Source organism: Pinus tabuliformis, chromosome 1_1, assembly GCF_031772625.1.
Source record: "Pinus tabuliformis cultivar Carrire ecotype Pingquan chromosome 1_1, CPIR1, whole genome shotgun sequence".
Classification (NCBI taxonomy): Eukaryota; Viridiplantae; Streptophyta; class Pinopsida; order Pinales; family Pinaceae; genus Pinus; species Pinus tabuliformis.
Window position 1 is genome coordinate 859,054,103 of NC_142297.1, and position 22,943 is coordinate 859,077,045.

The 22,943-nt window shown below is 38.3% G+C and overlaps 1 long non-coding RNA gene and 1 pseudogene across 1 annotated transcript in view; both read left to right on the top strand.

Annotated features, from left to right (window-relative positions):
• The window catches only part of LOC149216985 (uncharacterized), a 212,130-nt gene extending 197,824 nt beyond the window's left edge, over nucleotides 1-14,306 (top strand). Inside the window, exon 2 of the long non-coding RNA XR_016250613.1 lies at nucleotides 14,039-14,306. This is a non-coding gene — a long non-coding RNA (uncharacterized LOC149216985). The remainder of the gene's footprint in view (nucleotides 1-14,038) is intronic.
• A 4,218-nt stretch (nucleotides 14,307-18,524) lies between these two features.
• LOC149216986 (guanosine nucleotide diphosphate dissociation inhibitor 1-like) lies at nucleotides 18,525-19,968 on the top strand (annotated as a pseudogene).
• Nucleotides 19,969-22,943: the final 2,975 nt, after the last annotated feature.

Consider the following 22,943-nt stretch of genomic DNA (forward strand, 5'->3'; position numbering starts at 1 on the left):
GGAAGGGCTAGTGTAGAGGCAGAGTGAGGTAGAAGAGGCTCACGAAGAGCCACGTCATCTTGCTTAGCTAGGTAGATTTGACGCAATTGGTCGAAGGAGCAGATTCAGCCTTTGTCGGGATTGCGCAGACCCTTAAAGGCTCAGTTTCTTTAGTTGCTAGGGCTTGGGGAGCTGTGGGAAGATTTTGATTTGAGGAGCTGGTGGGACGATGTTTCTATCAATATAGAACAGTGCCTAAGGAGACGGAACCAAGGTAGAGGGAATCACTACCTCAACGAATTTCTAGCCAAGGAATCCAGATCCAAGTTGTAGTTGCAAGGAGGATTGGAGAGGAGCGGTTCGACAACTAGCCAGAGGATTTCCAGGAGGGAAATCAAGACTCAGAGGGATATTTTTAGGAGGGGAGTCAAGACTCAAAGGGATTCTAGAAGAGGAGTTGAAATGGCAGTGAACATTAAGGGATCAAGACAGGTTGGACGGGGCTTCCAACTTTGTCATCTGGAAGGCCAGGATCCTGGCAGTCCTGGATCAACATCGCATCAAGGACTATGCCTTGAAAGTAGTGGTTATCCCAGTTGACCCAGCTGAGAATGAGAACTATGAGGAGGCTCAGGCGAGGGCGAAGTGCATGATCCTAGACGAGGTCAAAGATCTTGTCATAGCACATATGGCTGAGAAGAACACAACAAAGGAGATGTGGGACACCTTGACCACCTTATACCAGGGCTCTTCCGTGCAGTGGAAGATGCTATTGGAGAATCAGATGCGGTCATATCAGATGTAGAAGGGAGAGGAGATAGATCCCTTCATCCTCAAATTGCAGGAAATTCGCGACCAACTTACTTCCATGGGATCTACACCGGATCTAGGGTTTATAGTCAGGATTGCTCTGAATTCAGTCTCCGAGGACTGGGAGACATTTGTCCAAAGCATCTTGGGAAGAGCGAATCTCCCCAGTTGGGAGGAGATGTGGGCAGCTCTTCGACAGGAAGAGATTAGGAGAATGACCAAGGCGGGGAGTAGTGGTAAGGGAGTTTGAGTCAAGAAAGAGGAGGAGGATGCAGCTCTAGCATATGTGGGACAACCAGGGAAGAGGAAGAAAGAGGACATCTCCAAGGTTAAGTGCTTCAACTATGGGGAGCTGGAACATTATGCATCTTAGTGTCCCAGAAAGAAAAACAAGGGAGAGGCTTTTGATTCAAAGGCAACTCCAGCTAAAGCGGAGAAAGAGGTCGAGACTGATGACAATTGTGCCATGAGTGTTCATGCACCTCTAGAGAAGAGGTGGGGATACATCGAGTTGTAGTCATGAAGACTACTTACTAGGGGCAGGATCCTTGAGGTCCCCAAACTCTTGGATCACATCCGGCTACGGGAGCCCTCAACGACAGTAGCATGATGAAAGGTGTCAAGTGGAGCAAAGTGTAGTGGAGCAACAAGGCAGTGCTTGAGTGCAAAAATCTGAGGCAGCGCAGTGGAGGTTGCAGCAGTGCGAGGGGCACAAAGGTGTATGTAGCAGCACAATGGCAGCAAAGGGAGCACAGGATAGCAGCAGAGGCAGCTTCAACATCACGAGGCTTCCAAACTGACCGGGATGTCAGTATTTTGGAGAACACTGTTACTTCTCAGTAATTGAGTTGCAGTGCAACAATTAGTAGTGGCAATGTTAGGGGCAGCATGGGCAGCATGTTGAGAGGGAGTTGCAGTACAGTTGTAGCAGTGGCAATGGCAGTGTCATGGGCAGCAGTACAGGGAGTAGCAGTGCAGGGCATGTGAGGCAGTAGGCCAAGCATCGACAGAGGTACCAGTACGAAGGATCAATGTGATGGTTCAATGGTGAAGCATTACTAGAGCACATTCCTCGCTAAGAGGGAGTGTTGATTTTTGGTAGCATTGGATGTGTTCTAGCCACGAAAATTGGTGGAGAGGCTAAGGCACATGAGATCTCCAAGACCCAGAAATTGTTTGCGGAAATTCCACCCGGATGGAGAAATATTAAAATAATTAATATTTTTAATGGAGTTCCTAAGTCTAAATTTAGGAAAATTAAAATATTAATGTGTATTAATATAATATGGGTGAGAAAGTTCTAAATAACGATGATCAAGACAGATCTAATCTTAGTCATTGATTAGGGACTTAATCTCGGTTGTTGAATCGTCAACAGGAAAATTATAAGAGGAGGCTTGAGGGTTAGTTGGACACACACCAAGTTAATCAATCAATTCGATTTTCTGGGGCAGGGTTTGCTGAGAAATCGAGTTAGTGATCTGTTGCAGCGAGGGGCAGTTCAGCAGAAGGTCGAGAATACATAGCAGAGAGCCAGAGAAAGTGTCGGAGAGACAGCACAGAGCTTAGGAAGGTTGATTTAGAGGTAGTCAGGACTGACACAGAGGATGAGGAGGCCAGCGCAGAGGACATAGAGGCCCAAGAGGCAGCAGAGCCTGCCGCAAGCAGCGCAGAGGGTTGTAGAGTTGACGCTAAACTGAAGAGACAACACTAAGGAATTTCCGTGGGGCAGACTGAGAGATGGTTAGCTGACGTAGAGCTGTAGAGGGTGACGCAGTTCCTGAGGGTAGCTTGGAGCAGCTTTTGTTGTCCAGCTAAGGGAACAGTTGAAGTCACTGTGAGCCTATTCATCTGGTTGTTGATTAGCCAGAATATTTGTCTCTGAAGAAAGGTATTTCTGCCAAGGAAAATCTCTGAAGGGTGAGCCATTTTTGGCACCCTAGTTGTATTGAGAAAATTGCATAATAATAAAACCCTCATATCTGTTGCACTGGTTTTCCTGCATTGGGTTTTTCCGGGAACGATTGTCCAAAAATAACGGTGTCCCTTGTGTTGTCTTAGTTTATTTTAGTCGTTGATCTGTACGTGTGAAGGTTGCATTTGTGTTTATTTCGGTATTTATATTAATAAATAACTTGTTTGCGGAAATTCCACCCGGATGGAGAAATATTAAAATAAGTAATATTTTTAATGGAGTTCCTAAGTCTAAATTTAGGAAAATTAAAATATTAATGTGTATTAATATAATATGGGTGAGAAAGTTCTAAATAACGATGATCAAGCCAGATCTAATCTTAGTCATTGATTAGGGACTTAATCTCGGTTGTTGAATCGTCAACAGGAAAATTATAAGAGGAGGCTTGAGGGTTAGTTGGAGACACACCAAGTTAATCAATCAATTCGATTTTCTGGGGCAGGGTTTGCTGAGAAATCGAGTTAGTGGTCTGTTGCAGCGAGGGGCAGTTCAGTAGAAGGCCGAGAATACATAGCAGAGAGCCAGAGAAAGTGCTGGAGAGACAGCACAGAGCCTAGGAAGGCTGATTTAGAGGTAGTCAGGACTGACACAGAGGATGAGGAGGCCAGCGCAGAGGACACAGAGGCCCAAGAGGCAACAGAGCCTGACGCAGGCAGCGCAGAGGGCTGTAGAGTTGACACTAAACTGAAGAGACAACACTGAGGAATTTTCGTGGGGCAGACTGAGAGATGGTTAGCTGACGCAGAGCTGTAGAGGGTGACGCAGTTCCTGAGGGTAGCTTGGAGCAGCTTTTGTTGTCCAGCTAAGGGAACAGTTGAAGTCACTGTGAGGCTATTCATCTGGTTGTTGATTAGCTGGAATATTTGTCTCTGAAGAAAGGTACTTCTGCCAAGGAAAATCTCTGAAGGGTGAGCCATTTTTGGCACCCTAGTTGTATTCAAAAAACTGCATAATAATAAAACCCTCATATCTGTTGCACTGGTTTTCCTGCATTGGGTTTTTCCGGGAACGATTGTCCAAAAATAACGGTGTCCCTTGTGTTGTCTTAGTTTATTTTAGTCGTTGATCTGTACGTGTGAAGGTTGCATTTGTGTTTATTTCGGTATTTATATTAATAAATAACTTGTTAATGGAAAGAACAAGTAGGAGATAATAAACCAGATATTGCAGTAGGGGTTTCTGATGTGTTAGATTCAGAAATTTTCACACATCGTAGGCTGTCATATCATCAAGAAACCCATGAGACCAGTTTCTATCGCCCAAACTCACTTTAGACCATGGAGAGAAACATTCACAACATTAAAAACCATAGAAATCCCTACTAGAAACATTTCCAGAGTCGATGGCTCAGGTGCCTGAAGGATCTCCAACAACAAATGAATCATATCCAAGTCATGCTATGCATTGTCTCCCCATCCTTTTTCCAATCACATTTCCTGTAACCTGCCCACACCAGAGTCAAGTAACAATCAAACGAAGGCATTGACATTTGTTTTTATCTTTTATATCTATAAACTTTGAATCTAAAAATATTTTAACACAAAAAAACTATAATACTAATATTATCTTCAAGTTTTGGATGTTGTTTAAATGGATATGATATCAAGTATGTTAAATTTTATAGTTAAAAGACAAAACAAAATCAAAGTAAAAATTCAAAATACAATCAAACAATAAAGAGAATATTTCATGGAATGGGTGTTGCAATTATAAAAAGTTTTTTTACCTATCCACCAATGTCTGGCATTCCTAAAATTGCTTGCCCAAAATAACCACGAGGTGAAATAATCACAAAATTAAAAAACATAGGAATCCTTCCTAGAAACATTTCCAAAGTCGATGGATGAGGTGCCTGAAGGATCTCCAACAACAAATGAATCATATCCAAGACATTCTCTGCATTGTCTCCCCATCCTTTTTCCAATCCCATTTCTTGTAATTTTCCCACGCCTGGGTCCGGTAACGTTCAAACGAAATATTTTATATTTTTGTTGAAAAAATGGATATTTGTCAAGCATGCTAATTGCATGGGTACATATACTCATAAATATTTTGCAAAAAATAATATTAAAAGATTTTGTATTTTTGTAAAAAAAAATTGGAGATTTGTCAAGTAGGCTAATTACATGGTACAAAAATTATTTCCGCAAATGTATCCATAAATATGGTGGATCTTACTCATAAATATTTGCAGAAGATTTGTCAAGCAGGGAACATGTATGACTTTGGAGTCCTAGTTGTGTGAACGTTTAACATACTTGATGCAAATTTAGTTTTGTTCTTATTTATTTGAGCTTTGAAGGCCCTTCATTTGGTGAGCCTATAATAAGAGTACCTCTACCACCATAACCCTTACACGAAGTTGGTGCCTGACTGCTTCCAGTCCTGCAAGTTGCTACGGATGCAAAACAACAGAGGTCATAGCCACAAAGTATAAATTTACAGACTTGGATTGCTAACCCATCCATTGTGAGTGTGAAAGGGAATTTTACTGCTTGGAGCATTTGGAGGGCCTAGAAGGTTTCCGGGAAGATTGCCTCTCTACTCTTCGGAGTTGGCCTTCAAGGTTTTTAGATTTTATTGTGATTTTACTTCTGGTCTCTTTCTTTTATATAGGAAACACTTTGGAAGTCCCACTTTGTATGGACATCATTGTACCTAAAACAGTCTCATTGACCTACTTTAGTAGTCATTTGTTGGACATTAATACATGTATCTTATATTTTCTTATTTTATCTTATCTATCGGTCTAACATAGCCAAAAATTGTTTTACAACCAAACAAAGAAGCTCAATAAATACACTAATACAATCATCAATCATCCAAGTGAAGCTTAAGTTATCAATTTAGGCATAGGCCGCAAAAGAAAACAATTTTTTATTGAATAATCAACCTTGAATAATACTTTTGAAATCTGATAACATAAACAGTCGGGAAGAAGGTCAACGTGCCTCTCTTTCAGCCCCTCAACAACTAGCATTAGCCCGCTATAACAATATAATATGATGCCCAACCAAGAAGGAATAAATCTGAAATGAAATGATGATGACCTTGGGTGCAAATCAGCCCTAAATATTTTTCCAGAATCAAGCTTCAAACTTGAAATTTTATCTTCAACCCCAAATACATGTGTCTATGCAATTTCTCCACAATGAATTATTGCCAATGGATAGGAGGCCTCCTTTTATATGCTTGCTTTACACTTTATAGAATAAAATATAGATGAATAATCTAAAATTTCCTAGATGTGGGATGCTCCAGTAAGCAAGCCTTCATTTTGACCTTGAGATAATCAAACCATCCAAGTGTCACCCTTCTATACCGAATGCTCCACTAAAATATTGTTTTTCCTTAACATTTGTGCCTTTCTAGAGGCTTCTCCATTCAACAACCCCTTAAAATAGGGTTGATTCATCATAAATAACATTATAATAATGCCAAAAATATGCATAAAATTTTGTAAGAAACAAAAACAATATTAAACTACAAATGTATGTGAAAAATGGTTCCATTAGTATAACAAAGATTAATTAAATTAAGTAATTAATTTAAATAGGTATTAGAAAATATTATAAAATGTTACATGTTCTAGCCCTTACTATCCACCGTGTTCAATAGCATCCTCTGTAGAAGCATCCAACATGCCAACCATTGAAGAGTGCACGAAGACTGTCTCCAGAAATATACCTTATGTATATTTGGCCTAAGATCCAAAAAAAAGGAGGTGCACTGCTTAGATTACTTCCTGATGGTATTCTAGCTTCCTCACTGATATCTTCAAAGTAGCCAACAATTGCACTAATCAAAGAAAAAATATAGTAAATAATTCTTACATGTCAGTACTGTTTAGGCTAGGGGATTGCAAGTTTGTTCAGAACATCATAACCAATGAATGAGTTTTGCATGATAAATATTAGCAAGTATGAAAGCTATATAAAGATGGAAGCTAAAACACACCCATGCAAAAACAGGAAAATCATGAAACAACTATGAGAAGTGGCCCTAAATATAAGAGATCCAAAAAGTACCAAAACAGGAATATAGACATAAAAATCAAGATCTTTCAAAGTTATTCATCAACTATAATTGCATATTCGCAAGGAAGAAACAAAACCCAAATAATAAGATCCATCCAAGTTATAATGGTCACAAGCATATCCAACTGCAAATTTCTTCCACTCATATAGGTAGGAAAAAAATGTAAGACATGGATCATAGTGGGTTACATGGCTTCTCACTAATCAAGAGAGTGCAATAATATATTCCTGATATTTCCATTATGATCAGATAGGAAACTGCCTTTATTTGATTCATTTCTTGAATTAGGAAGAAAGGTGTGTTCTTATCATAACCCTATTGCTTTCTATCCATGCAAGGAGCTTTGACGGACCAAAGTATAGTCTTGTGCACTTTGCTATAAAGTGAAAAGGTGGAATGAAATGGGAGCCACCGAGAAAGGCTTTGTCTTATAGTATTGTTGGGGTATGATTGATTATATAGTGCTAACCATTGGAGGAGTGCCCAAATGGGAGGAGGATTTGTTGGTAATACAATATTTCCTAGAAGTAGGACTACCCAATGCGAGCATAATATTGGATACAATTATCACATAACTTAGGTGCTTGTGTAAGCTTACGTCCATGCGAACTCAGGTGATCTCAATTGTACTTGTGCAATAAATGTGGGGAACTACTCACTAACAAGAATTGTCAACCCGGACATGGTTGAACTAAAGGATTAAAGGCAATGATAAGATAACATAAGATAAGATAATTACGTTAATGTCAAATAAATGACCACACAAGTATGTCAATGGGACTGCTAAGTATAATGCACTCAATACAAAGGAGGAGTACTAAAAAGTCTCCTATATAAAGAACAAAAAGTAATGTAGAAACATGAAATCTATAAGAGAAAACACGAGAAGTCCCTTGGATTCAAGTGCAGGCAGCCACAACAGGAGGGAGATGTGTAGAGGGAAAGGATCTAGGGACTAGGTCATGATACACTAGATCTACCTCTCCAAACATTATAGGCTGAATGAAGGAAACTCAAGATAGGATGATGCCCTGAAGAAGGCCTAGGGGAAGATTTTAAGCCTCTTCTATTCAGTTGTGTGGCTATTATAACTCGCTATTGATGTCTAGGTGATTTGATCTGCCTATTGGTAAGGGATATAGTATGGCAACATATTGACATCTAAGGGGAGGGGGAGTTGTCCCTACGGCCTGCGATGATCTGGAGCTAGAAGCAATGTTGTCATCATCCTATATCTTTGTTTATTTTTGTGTAGCTTGGAAGGTACTCCAAACCCTAGTGTTCGAGGGTTGGAGGTCAAAGGCCACAAGTAGGCTTGTGGGCTTAGAACCCAAGCCTGGGGTTTTTCACCCATCTGGATTTGGGTCAAAACCATGATGAATTTGAGCTTGAGAAAATTTGAGGTGATAGAGCTTGGCGAGCCGATTCTAATGCTCCAAAGATCACTCAAATGGAAGCTCTAGAAACGAAGTTATGAATTTTTTAAGTTGACAATTAATTATGGATGAATTTATCCAAGAGACATTCTCTTCAAATGAATTCGTGGAGCCCTATTTATGTGTATATATAGAGGTAGAGAGGAATCATTCTAATCATCCATTTAGGTGCAACTTCCTCTCAACAAAGAGCTTTGAGATTTCCCTTGCCACAACAAGAAGGAGAGGCCTAGAAAACGTGGAGGAGCAGGTCTGAAGTCTGCCATGGAGTGAGGAGGTTGGTGTGGAATGTCTTTGGGCTATCCGAGTCTATTGTTTTGAGGGTCGAGAAGGAAGGGTGTTAGGCCGAGTTCCTTGTGAGCAAGACATTGTTGGTTGTAGGATGTTTGAAGGCTAAAACCACAGTGAGGAAGGACTCTTTTGGTGGGTTGTTGGAGGATTTAGGGCTACATCAAAGTGCCCTAACCAGGTGTCATGAACAACAAAGTACATACATCATTACAACAGTGTTTTGGAGGGTCGTTGGGTCCTTGATTTGTGGGCCAGAGTGTGGACCGATTGATGGGTTGCTTGTACGAGGCCTTAGGAGTTTTTTGGAGGAGCCCACGTGGATTGTTGGGAGGCCTACCAAGCAGCCAAGGTGAAAGCATGCACATCAGATTGGAAGGCAAGAGGACAGCAACAAGGAGTGTTGCAGAGGTTCCCTTGGTTGATGAGTTGATGGTGTCCTAGGAGAGGACATATTGATGTGCCCAGATTTGTGCAATAGCTCCTTTATTACATAGCAAAGGGTGGATTGGTGGAGTCTGTGGGCAGCCATGTGTAAGGGTCTCCTAAGTGTGGGGATGCCCTAACTAGGAGCAGATGCTACAACGTGGAATTGGTCTCTCGTGGACTGTTGGAGGGCAGTGTGAGAGAAGACCAAGTGTGGATGTGATTGGGCACTTATGGTCTACTAGAGGATAGCGTGATAGTGTCCAAGTTGGAGCCCGGTGAGTAACACCTTGATGGACAAAGGTGGTTATGAGAGAGGCAGTTGATGAGCTCAAGGGTCTGATCAACCAGGAGCAATTTGTGGAGCCTGAGACTTGTGTGTAGTGAAGGACTTCTACAACAGATGATGGGAATTCCTCCTAGCCCATGTTCATTGCGGGTAATGGACATCTTGCAGTGATAGGTGGAAGCCCTCTGTGCCCTATGTTGGTCTTCATCGCAGCAGCGCAGGAAGACCATAGTGGGTTGAAGTCCCTGAGTAGCTGAGGAGCAGCAGTGAGCAGATTGAGAGTTGTTCACAAGTGGAGCTGTAAACAACTCGACAGGAGTCTCGATGTGTTGATGTGTTGATGGATGAACGTTCAACTAGTGAGCAGATTAGATAGCCGAGATTCAATGCCCAGATGGACTTGGAGCATTGATAGAGGCAGGAGCTGCAGATCAGGGGCTGAAGGACCAGACAGGTACAAGGTATGACCGAGAGGGACTGAGAGAGTGCACTGCATCAGCCAGATGGTTAGAGTATCTTGTTGAGGGTAGATTGGTCATCGATGGACTAACACCAAGCCCCAGTTTTGTATCTTGTACTAGTGGATGTATGAGGGCCATTATCCCTGGTATGGGAGCCCTAGACTGTTGTATTATATGTTGTTTAATATAACGAAGTTGGGTTGAAAACTGTAAAAAGTTGTATATATTCTGTGCATGTTTGATTTACAATTGTTTATATTCTGTTGTGCAAAGTAGTATCATTGAGATTCTTGGTTTGGTAGCATCAGAGATTTTAAGATTCTATCCTAGGCCCAAGGTCGTGGAAATTCAACACTCTTAGTGGCACCCCTTCATCTAAACACTCACACAAGGACAAGCAATACAGGGATTGTCCAATTCCTATTTAATTGCAAAGAACACAGGTAAAAAATTGTTTCCCAACAAAAATAGGGTGTGGACTAGCTGTGGTCCACACAGTGATGCTACAGTCCTAGCTTCCTATTGTTATTACATTATATGGTGATGAATCCTTTAGTACGTCCATGCATATATGAATTTGCTTGACTACCCACAGGCCATAGAGAATTAGAGATGTCTCAATGCATTAGATGTCACTGCACCATTAGCACGTCCATGCATATATGAATTTGCTTGACTACCCAAAGGCCATAGAGAATTAGAGATGCCCCAATGCATTAGATGTCACTGCACCATTAACACGTCCATTTTAATGACATTAACTTGTGATGTTTTCATTATTAGTATTAGATCTCTTAATTATCTTTTCTTATCATCATGATTAATGCCAAGAAACAAATAGAAGAACACAAGATATAGGTGCAATGTCAGGGGAAAACCCCCCTCGAGGGGAAACCCAGTCACAAATTCTTCCTTAATTTGATTCAGGATGAGATGACCAAGACCCTTACAATATAAACTAAAGACTCCTTCCATCAAGTCATCCTTGTCACTACAATGCCACCGAGAGATCATCACTATAATAGCAATCAGCTCCGAGACCTCCTCAGTGTAGTGTCATCAAACCCTTCTCACTGATTTTCACCAAAATCTTCAATGTTGTAGCACTGAGCCCTTACCATTGTAGTCATACCTTTAAACTTAGACTGAACCATGATTACTTTAGTTATACCTTTCTTCATTGTTGTGGTACCGAAACAGATTTATTGAACTTGTGGTAATTCGAGCTTCATGTCAGAGATATCCGCACTTCATTTTAGAGAGATCTGAACTTGTCATTCTGTGATTTATGCGAGCTTCTTCTTCTGTGATGACCGAAATTTTCTTTAGATATAAATGTGAGCTTGTTGTCTGAAATGTGGACTGGTGCACCCTCCTATTTATACTTGTTTGTCCATAAATGAGCCGACATGATATTTGAGGAGCAGTGTCATTGTTTTGACCCGACATGAGTTCTTTTGAGGGTAATGGACTTGATGAGGATTCTTTTGAAGCTGACAGCAAGGAGACCTTGATGGAGGAGGAGTCTTCAAACAAAAATTTAACTTTGACAATTAACCTAAGGCCTTCAGTGGAGGATTGACGTAAGCTAAGTCACCAGGTTCGGCGAATTTAATCCTAGGGATTCGAAATTCGCCGAACTTCAATCGAATTCGAATTTGTCCGATCAGGTTCGCCGAACAAAATGAATCCCTAAAATACAAAAGACAAATCAATACATGGGATTAGAACAAACCTAAGCAGGGTTAATAACTAAGCAATGTTAAAGAAATGCCATACTACAAATATGCATACGAAACACCTTATTATGATTTCAATTTTTTAAGTCACATATAAATTCAAAATACAAACAATTAAAAGATTAAATATCACTAACTAGTTTATGTGACTAAACATAATTGAGATATCATTACTATCATTAAGAACTCATAAAAATGTGGAAATAGTGTCCACTAAAAGGGGGAAAGAGATATATCTTGGTGCACTAAGATGACTTTATAAATCAATCTTAATCCTACATTAATATGTCAATTTGGGATTCATCTTTCTATTTCAAGATTGTTAGCATTGTCTGTGCGATAACAATCAAATATTGGAATGTAGGAAATTAATCCTAAATCCTAACTAATCGTTGGAGAAATAAACAATTTCTCAACAGCTCATTAACTCTAGAAATTCAAATGCAAAACAGAAATTGTTCTATGGTTCAAAATTGGAAAGATGAATCAATTCCAAACTATTTTCAGACAAGGATCTCAATCTAACATTCTAAATGCCAAAAAGAAATCAAACTGAATAATCAGTCAACACATATTGAAGGAAATTTCTCAAATTACGCTAATCACAAGGAGCATCCAAAGCTAGAAATAATGAATTATGTAATCGCAAAAAGCATATGTGGAGAGAAAACGACAATCAAATACAAGACTTACTTCACTGTGAATTATAAAAGCGACATTAACTGAGATGTAAAACTTAATCTATCTCAACCTGTAGAAGGAACAACAACGTAAATCTTGATAGAAAAGAGTAATTAACATAATACAAATGAGAAATATATCTTCCAGCGACCAGGCCCGAAGCCTCTAGAAGGAAATGCTATAGAAACTCAATGCATAGATTTAATGTGAAAACTCCAAGTTCTTCATTGACTGTAAAAAATAAATTACAAAATCACTACAACCTTTAAGGTTGAATCTGCATTCACAGTCTTGTTGGCAATTCACAATGATTAAAAGTTAAAATCCATTTTCATCTACTAGTGTTATATATTCTCTATGAAATGCTAGCAAATCGGAGCTTATCCTGAGGATCGGAAGATCCTCAAGATTGCTCGGTTGACTAATCGGATTTTACACGTCAATTTTGTGTTTTGCCTCCTGTCTTTAGCTTGGCCTGCACAGCTGAAATAACAACATCTTCCTTTCTTGGCGCTGTTGTCTTATCAAAAGGAACAACAATTGTCCAATCTAGTTATCCTGCGCATAAACAAGCGAAAACTTAAGCTTTTAATGCTAAAAGTATGTAATTTGTTCAACTTCATTTTTCACAGTATTTTCTTCGAGAACATGTTCAAGACGAGAGAAAATTCATTAAAACCATATTATTAATCAAGTAAATGAGGAGGAAAAACATAGCTTTTCCACGACCCAACAATATATATTAATAATATTTAAAATTTGTTGTTTAATGAAATAAATTCTCAAGAAATATTAGGATAATCTATAAAAATCATTAATTACTAAACAACATACCCTATATATTTTATTTTCCAAAGATCAACTTTATAATGTGGCATCAAAATTATTTGTGCAAAACCTTATCTGCCAAAATAATTTTCATGTTGCGTTAAAAGGACTAAAGGACAAAATGTTTATTGAACCATAGGATCACATCGAAAACTATGCAAGAGGCCCCACACATTCGTGTGAATGCCATTGGGTCAATGAAGGAGGTTAATTTACTTGTAGCCCACCACCAGATATAAATGTCATCCCTTCGTTAAAAATAATATCAATGGATGAGATTTTATTAAGTGAGTAAGCACTCATTAAAGAACTCCCTATTTCTCATCTAATGTAATAAGAGAACCATTGATTTAATTTGACTCTAATCCCTAAGTTTTTATTACGTTTGCATCTTGGTTGGGGAGTTTAGAGTTTTCTTCACCTTAAATTCATTTTCATGAAATTATTCTTGTTAATGTTTTGGTTGAGGATTTATTGCAAGATTATCTTCACATGCCTGAATTCATATAGGTAAAATATATTTTAGAAACTAGAGTTTTATTTACAGGTTGAGGAGGATTTATATTGGTTTACTATGAGAGCCATCAAACAAACATACATAACAAAATATTCTAGAATTTTGTTATAAAGGGTTTACCCAAATTTACCACAAGAATTAGGTCAAAAAAAATCTATTTGAGAAAGAGCATAAGATATGAGGTTTCACCCAATTATTCTCCTTATAGTGTTTTGGGAAGTCATCTCAAAATTAAAAGTGTGTGAAAAAGTTTTATAACTGAAAATGTTGGCGAAGTAAAGAAAGAACATTTGTTGCTTTTGTTTTTTTATTTATTTACGAGTTCTTATCTAATTATGTAAAGGATTACCTCTAAATTGTTTTATGTAGGAATTTTACGATGGCAAATTTAATAATTGATTGATTGAATATTTGAGTTGGAGATTAATGGGAGAGATAAAATATACATTTCATTTGCTTACAATAATAATTAGCGATATAATTTTATTTGGAAGTTACGGAAACTAAATGAGACGAACTTTCAGACATTTAAAAGAAAATGTAAAAGATTGTTCCCGGGCATTTTGGGCAGGAGCTTTTTGGCAAGTTGGAGGATGGTAGCTTTGAGGAAGAAGACTTTAACTATTACAACCATCTTGTACATGCTACAAATGGTTTCTTTTATGGTGCCACTGAGGTTTTATAAATGATATTATAATTCTTTTCTTTTATTTTCTTCCATTGTGTTCTATTCAATTTCCATTGTATGCACTAGTTTGTTGTTCGAGAATGGTGGTTTAACTTGATTATGCATTATTCTTGAACACATTAAATGATTTTATATATTTTGGAATACTTGATATATGGGGTTTTAAAATCATATTTTGAGTTTATTGGTTGCAGGTTTAATCCCATGAATATATGATATTTATGGTTATGTGCACCATAAATTGAAAAGCCATGAAAAACATATTTTTAAATTTTATTTTATTCTTGTTTTCACTACTTTCCCTCACTGGTAAATGTGAAATTATTAGCCATTATTTGATTTGTTCATATTTTCTAATGTTTCACACATTACATTTAATTTAATATTTCTCCAATATTTATTATTTGAAATTATTAAATTAAATTATTCTAATTGTTATGCAGGTTAAATAAAAATAATACTTGATGTTATGTTATTTAAACCACATAGTTCAATTAGATGTGTTTAACCACTAGTGTGCTTTAATTTCTTCTTCTTCTTCTTTTTTCATCTCTGATCACTAACCTTTGTGAGTCATGATATATATTAATTTACCTCATTTTTCATGAATGAAATTTTGATTTAATAAGCTTTCATGAGTTGTGTACCTACCATCTCTTTTTCCCAAAAAATATTATTTTATTTAAAACACTCTTTATTCAATAATTTGGCCTATTTATTTGTTTAATTAGAAAATCTATTTAATTCACACTATTTTACAATGACTATTCAATTTTGATTATCACCGAGGATTACCCCTTGTGGTGAAAGGAAGGTCAACCCTTGTCACCTAGAGTGGGATAATTTAGAATCCTCAGTGATGTGGTCTCAGATTGTCCTCAGTGACCGGGAAAATTTGAGCACTAACACCTACCAAGCCCCATATGCCCACCATGTAACACAAACATATAAATTAATTTAATATTGTGGGCCCCCCCCCCCCCGTGGCCCTTACACATTCATCGTGCCCAACTACAACATTCATAAAAATAATAAAACAAATTCATATATGAGCGTGGGCCCTCAACTCACCCATGCACCTATGCCTTGTGTCATGCAACATAAAACATAATCAAATTAATATGGGCCCCTCCATACACTGACCAATATATAATATGTGTGTGTGTAATATTCTAGCTCACCCCACGTGGGGTCTACCACATATCATCATATAACATTATAATTGTCTTCACTGAACTTCCAACAATCGACGACAATGATGGGATGAATGTGTACGATTTAAATATGTCTGGAGGGACGTGGGAGGGGGCTATCATGGTTTTTCCTCTCAGTTCTAGGACCCAATTTGACAGTCAAGGATCATTTTCCCAAGTCGATGGAAAGCGCAGGGATGGTACCTCGTTTGGTGTACAGAGGGAGGAGGGGGGGTCTGTTATCACAGTTCCGCCCCGCCCTGGCATATTTCTAAGTCTTGTTAAAGGAATTTCATGGGATTTACTAGGGCTATAGAGTTTTTGAGGAATACTGTAAAGGTGAGGTGGGATTTAGATAGAACCCCTACATAGTTTGTTTTCTTTACATTTAGAAGACTTGGGAAATGTAGAACAATTAATTTAGAAGACTTCAACTCATTACATCATGACCATTCCAACTGTCTCTCTGGAGCTATTAAAGCTCTAGAAGCTACCATAATTCAACTTCCAGTCACCATTGGTGTGAAGGTATTCATCTTCTCTTTGTCTAGGTATTTTGTTGGTTATTGTATATGTTGCTTGGTTGGTTTTGGACATGTTTTTCTATTGTTCCTAATGAATGATTGATTTGGTTACCAATAGACAAGGAGTTTTACTAATATGCATCATGTATACCTGTGGATGGAGCTCTTAATTCAACTAGTGATGTAATGCAATCAACAAGATCTGCCATTTGTTGAGGGATAGATCCCCCATGTTACATAAACAACTTGGGTTTAAATGAGTGGTTCCTCCTTTGTAAGGACCCCTTCAGATACTTTATTAAAAGGCCCCTATAATATATTAAGTAGTGTGTTTACTAGTATGAAGCCACCATCATGTCATCTTATGGATGAAAGAGTTTGAGGGTAAATAAATATTGAGGTACCACAACTTAGTAAAATAATGTTTTAACGAATGGCCATATCTTATGGTTAGCCTATTACAATAATCGTCAATTTACCTCCACATATAAAATATGGTATTGGACTATTATGTCAAATGGGTTAGCCCCACATAGAGTATACCTGTAAAAAAATTTACAATGAAAATATAACTGGCATGGTCCTAGTAGACCACATTAGAGCAAAGTTAGTGAAAATTGACTATGAGATAATATGAGTGTTAAGCTAGGTTAATTACCATAATACGAAAAAGCAGCTCATATCCATTTACCATAAATTTCTAAATCCCAAAGCCTCATCAACCAAGATGTCATTATGAAGAGAAAACCAAGACATGACAATCAACCACATAAGCCACTTCTCATCCACTGCCACAGTTTCCTCTACCAATGTCCCAACCTTTGGAGGGTTAGGATCATGATACCGATATGTAAAAATCTAGAACATGTGATCAAGACCCCATGTGCAACCCTCGTGCGATATGGTGGGTAACAAATTGTTTGGTGAAGACATTGAATTTTTTTTATAGATGATATTGCTAAGCATAGAGAGTGTGACTGGATCAATGCCTTGTACAAGGAATTTATGCTCATCATAAACTTCATTTCAGTGTATATTGTTGTCCACTATATTTACCAAATTCACTCTACTTGTAGCTACTTAAACTTGCAAGGACTATATTTGGTCGGTTTTGCTTGCCTTTAGGCGTCTGTTGAATGTTGGATGAGCATTGTTTGATATGATAGTGAGTGATTTATGGGAGAAACTAAGGATACATATTACATCAGATAGGGATGGTTCCTATACAATGCAAGACACTATTATTTATCCTTATTTTTGGGCATAGATTAAGTATATTTTGTTGTTCACCAAGCCAATTTATAATATGATTTTCTTTGCAAATTTAGATCAACCAATTATTGGGTCGGCTTATGAACAGATGGACACCATGCTAGGCCAGCTTAAGGACATTATTCAGATGAGAGATCTAAAATTGTGTGACTATATTCTACATAGAGGTGGAAGAACAGTGGGTGAAGCAAAATTTCCACTTGATTCCTTAACATATGTCCTTACACCAAAATGCTTTGTTGCATCATAGTTGGAAACACCATGTGGTGAAGAGAAAACCACACATGGATCCAAAGGTTGAAAGTGATCACATGTGAGTAGTAGACAAGCTTGCCCCCAATGAAGAGTGTGATATCATGAGCACAAACAATCAATATTGAAAGACTATTGTTTGTCTATTAAACTAGAGATTTGAAGAAGATGAATTCTCTTTAGTGGTGGAACATGTATGGTGGTTTTTCCCTACAATTGTAGTGTTTAGTGAAATTGGTGCTTTCATAGGTTGTGAACACTTGAAACAGTTTACCAAGTACAAAATCCCATTGCAGTAGAAGAGGTTGAGGTGAAGAATTAAGTAAGAACAAGTAGCATTTGTTTAACGGACAACTCCTAAATCTCTACAGGTTTTATGTTTTACAAATTTAAGTTTATATTGGGAAAATATGCAAGAATTTATGGTACTAGGGATATAGAGTTTTTGAGGGAGATTTTAAAGGCGAGGTGGGATTTAGATAGACTCCCTGCATATTTTGTTTTCTTTGCATTTTCTAGACCCAAACTCGAAAAATTATGATTTTATTAACAGCTCATTGTACAGTTTGGCGACATCTTTCCTTTAATATAATCATTACTCATTTGGATTTAAAAGAAAAAAATTATTCTAGTGACCCATTTAAGGTCTGTGCATCTTATTTAACCCTAGTATGGGTGGAAAAAAGGAATTGCTACAACCAATGCAAATGAGATGGAGGGAAAACTAGGAAATGAAGTCTTTCAAGTGGTGATCTAAATACATGTGTAAGCAAATCTTTGAAATTCCATCTGATTGGCACGAGATTTCAAGTTTTTTTTTCATCTTGGAGAGATACATATGCTTTTGGTTGTTTGACCTTCTGATTTCCCATTGGATGTCATAGGTGAGCTAGATGTAAAATTAGGATTACTTAGAGAACTAGTTGTGCCACTGAAATATTCTTTTGCATAGTTAATAATACAAGTATTTTGCAAATTTTCAATTTGAGTCATTGTGTAATTGCTTTAATGATTCTATTTAATCATTTCAACATTTTTAAGAAATACAAAAACCGCATTTTTCATTCCCACTGGATGAGTGATTATGATTTTATAATTTGTGTATAAATTTATTTTGTAAATGCAAAGATGAAATTTGATGAAGAAGGTAAAGTGAATGGGGTGACATCAGAAGGTGAAACTACCAGATGTAAAAAAATTGTTTGTGATTCATCATATCTACCTAATAAGTTAATTTTACTTGAATGATCTTAAACTTAAAATATGTTTTATTATAACATCGTTGTACAATACTCCTAGGTTTGTATGTCATGCTACCTAACATGTTTTCGTGAGTTAGGTTAAGAAGATAGGTAAGTTTGCTCGAGAAATTTCTATCATGAGCCACCCCATTTACACTTCATCATTTTTTCTTTTATTTTTATTATAGCATACTTGTAGAATATTCCTATGTCACGCTACCTGACATGTTTTTTTTAGCCAGGTTAAGAATATAGGGGAAGTTTCTCAAGCAATTTTCATCATGAACCACCCCATTCCGAATACAAATGATTCATAATCACTGTAGATTATTTTTCCTCAAAAGCAACTTGGATGCAAATATGATATGTATATCCTCTAATTTCATATTTTGTCTTTTCAAAAATCATATTTTTTGCCTTGTGCTTTTTTGGATGAATAGGAGGAATTCATATTTTGCCCTCATTACAGACCATAGTTTCTCAATAACAAGGTTTTGCCATGGAAATTTATGCATGAGATACATGTAAATGCATCAATGTAGATTTATGATTTTATATTTACATGAATTTTCTTCACCTTTCATTTTGTATATATGTATTTTGTTGTTCCCATTCACATCATGTTACTCCCAAAGGAAAATGCATTGCATTTGTTTCAATAGAAGCATATATTGACCAACCCGAGAAAGAATTACAACCAGGATTAAATTTGCTTGGAGCAGTTGATGAGGATTTTTTTAACACTTAAGATATATATGAACTTGTTAATGAACCATCTCTTGAAAATGGCTTCATATCAAAAGTAAATGGTATTTTCATATTTTCTTTGACTTTTACATTTATGTGTGGATATATTTTTATTATCAAGTCTAGGAAGGTACCATAATGTAGAGAATTTTTTCCTGCAGAGCTATGATGCAACCACACATCTTGAGACAACGGTTCAAGATGTGATTTCTATGTACACACAAATCACAGGAAAGGTAGAGTTACTATTTATTTACACTTGAATATTTTTTCTTTTATTTTTTAGTAGGTTTATTTCAGCGACTACCCTTAACAATATTGATTTTTTTGCCTACCCTTAATGCCTATTCTTTTCTTTTTTCTTCTATCTCTTTTGTTTTTGAAATCATTGGATCTAATTTTTGATCTCAGTGTTGCAACTGTTGCATACGAGTAATTTCTATTGTTCCAGGCTTGATTTTCTTTGACGGTAATGCTAAGCTGCATCAAATGCCTATTCTTTGCTTTTTTCTTCTATCTCTTTTTTTATATAGGTATTGGATCTAAGTGTTGATCTCAATGTTTCAAGTGTTGCATACGAGTAATTTCTATTGTTCCAGGCTTCAATTTCTTCGACAGTAATGCCAGGCTACATCCATCTTCTAGATATGGTCAAAAGTGACCTCATATGTCACTGTAAGATTTCTTTGAATTTGTGAAGCTTATTTATGTATCAAAATATTGACATGCATTCTAAATTAGTTACCTCAATGCCTAGCGAGTGTTACAATGAAGTTGAGTCTTTTTTCTAATATATGTCAATAGTCTCTTTTGAATATTTATTCTACATGTTTTTCTTGCAATGATTTATAATGTAAAAGCAGTTTCCATTTTTTTCCCGAGGAGAAAATCTGTAATTTCCATTAATTTCAGAAAATTACATGTTGTAGATGCTAAACGCATATGCAGAAGAGTGGGCAAAGCCACTTACAATAACAATACTTCAAGAGAAGTATTCCAGAAAAGCCCATAGACTGTGCAGCAAGTAAATGGGTATGTAAACCCCAAAACAGTCTGTAAAACCGACCTGTGGAGGATACCCAAACCCATCACAACAAACAGCAAATAAAGCAAAATAAAGCTCCTGAGGAGAGAAATAGTGAAACAGTAAAACTCGAAATCTGGCCGCCCAAACAAGAAGGAGAGGCACGAAATGAGGAAAGAGCAGCCAGGGTAGCCACTCCTCCCCCGCCCCCTCAAACTCTCCTCCTGAAACCGACGAAACCAGAGGAGGAGACCAAACTGCCCCAAGCTTCCTCAGCCGCCTGCAGAAACCCCAGCAAAAAACAGCCATGATGAAGTGGCACGAAACAATGCAGAGAAAAGCACCTCCACATCCCTGTTCCCTCAACGCTTCAAAAAACCGCAGTGGTATGCCAGCAAGCCACCAAAAAAAGCACCATCTGCCACAGCAAAGGAACCCATCCGGTCCCCACCAAAGCAGAGGCGAGTCCGAGGGCAGAGGCTTATAGGGCATCCACCTCGCCCCCACGTAGAGTAAAATCTGAAGACCAAAATAAACCCCGCTCCCACGCCGCAGCTCAGTTCAGGAACACCAAAGACCTACTCCTTTGCTTGACCGCCAAGCAGAGCGGCACGGTAGGGCCGAGCAGTGGATTGCTAAATTCAAGGCACAGACTCTCGCCTCAGCCGCTCGACACTAAACGATGCAAGTCACCCTGATCCTCTTCTGATCAGAGCCCAAGATGAGCGGACCTCCAAACCGGAATCTCAGAGCCGAAGCCGAGGAATAGGATACAGGACTGCAGGAATGGGGGAAGCGAGGGCCGAAGATGTAACTCATGTTGACACCTAATCTTCATGATTGGGAATTTTATGTAAATAAATAAATTGGGAAGGTGAACAGTCATCGGGAGATGAACTGAACAATCACTCCCTATTGTATATAACAATGGGTTACCTATGGAATATACATGAATCAGTTTTTTCTGCCTTTGGAGAGTTACTGCCTGGCCTGACATGGTATCAGAGCCAATTCTAAAAATAGTCGTAACTCCCTTCATCTCTGCCACTGCCTCTGTCCTGAAATAGTCTGCCACTGCCTCAGTGTTGAGCGCTGCTCTGCCTCTGTCGACGGACTGACATGCCCAGAGATGCGTTGGTGCCTCCATGCAGGACTTTCCAAGCATCATTTCGCTCTCACCCAACACCCATGCCCTTGGCCAAGGAATAACCCTGTATTGCGAAACTGTGTGACCCGTTAATAGTATTGGTAACTGATCTCGAGCTCATCGTCGTTCTCAGGGATTCCATGCGCAGCGGAAAAGTGGTATTATCGTGAGACTTCTTTGAATGCGCTGGTATCTGCTATTGTGTTCAGTCTCCCAATTCGCTTCATAGACTTCTTTGAATGCGCTGGTATCTGCTATTTCAGAGACTTCTTTGAGTCTCCCAGTATGCAGAGACTTCTTTGAATGCGCAGAGACTTCTCAACTTGTTATTGCAAACTGTGGAGATTCCAGAGCAGTCTTATCAAGGGGAGGCAAATCTATTCCCCTTTCCAGTAACCATAAGCCCGAACGAGAGGACGAGTTGAACCGCATTGAAGCTGCTGGTGGACGTGTTATTTTTTGGAATGGTATCAAAGGAAATGAACAGAGCATCGATCTGATTGTATCTTATCTTCCGTGTTCTCGGAGGCGAGCACCGACTACGCAACTACAACTCGGTGACCACGCTGAACGAGTTCACGGAGTCCGCCCGCACCTGGACCGTGGTCCTGGAGTTGTATGTCATCGACATTCTGGAAGGCAACACCAAGGAGGACACCTGCATGTTTGCCGACACTGTCGTGAGGTGCAATCTCCAGTCCCTTGCTCAGGTATCGGAGCACCTGCAGAGAGATCGGGAGAGGCACGGTCCCCTGCCTGCCCTACCCCACCGTTGAGCCACACTGCAAAAACAAAGATCAAGAAAGCTCATATTGCATTGCTTTCTCCTCCACATCGACATCATCATCATCAGAAGGTTGTGTATACTTTCGTCGTTTCTGTCTATTGTGTACATAGGTTGTGCTGCCTTTGTGGGGGATCTGCCATGTAATTTTTTCTGTTCTTTCTGGGCAGCCTCGTATTTTTCACCAATTAATGCCTGACATAGTAGTATTGCATAGTTTTTTTTATCATTTGAATGGTAATGTTGTGTTGAAGCATTAAAGTGATATGTAATATTGAAGTGATATGTACATAATAATTTCAATGAAATGCTGATGCTTCTATCAAACATTAGAGGGATTTGAAGAAAATATAGTGCATAAGGCTGTAACGTAAGGAAGTTTTTTTTTTTATCAGCAGAAGTATTTTTTATAGAATGCATTCAATCATCTCTATGGTAGGAATAGTTCTCACTGGCAAGGAGAACTATCCTGAATGGTCCCGGATGATAAAACACACCCTCATCTTCAATGAGTTGTGGAAAGGAGTGTGTGTCGGAGAAGGAGACAATGACCAAGTGTAGCCTACATCAAACAAAGAGCTCGTCATTTGGGAAAACAAGAACA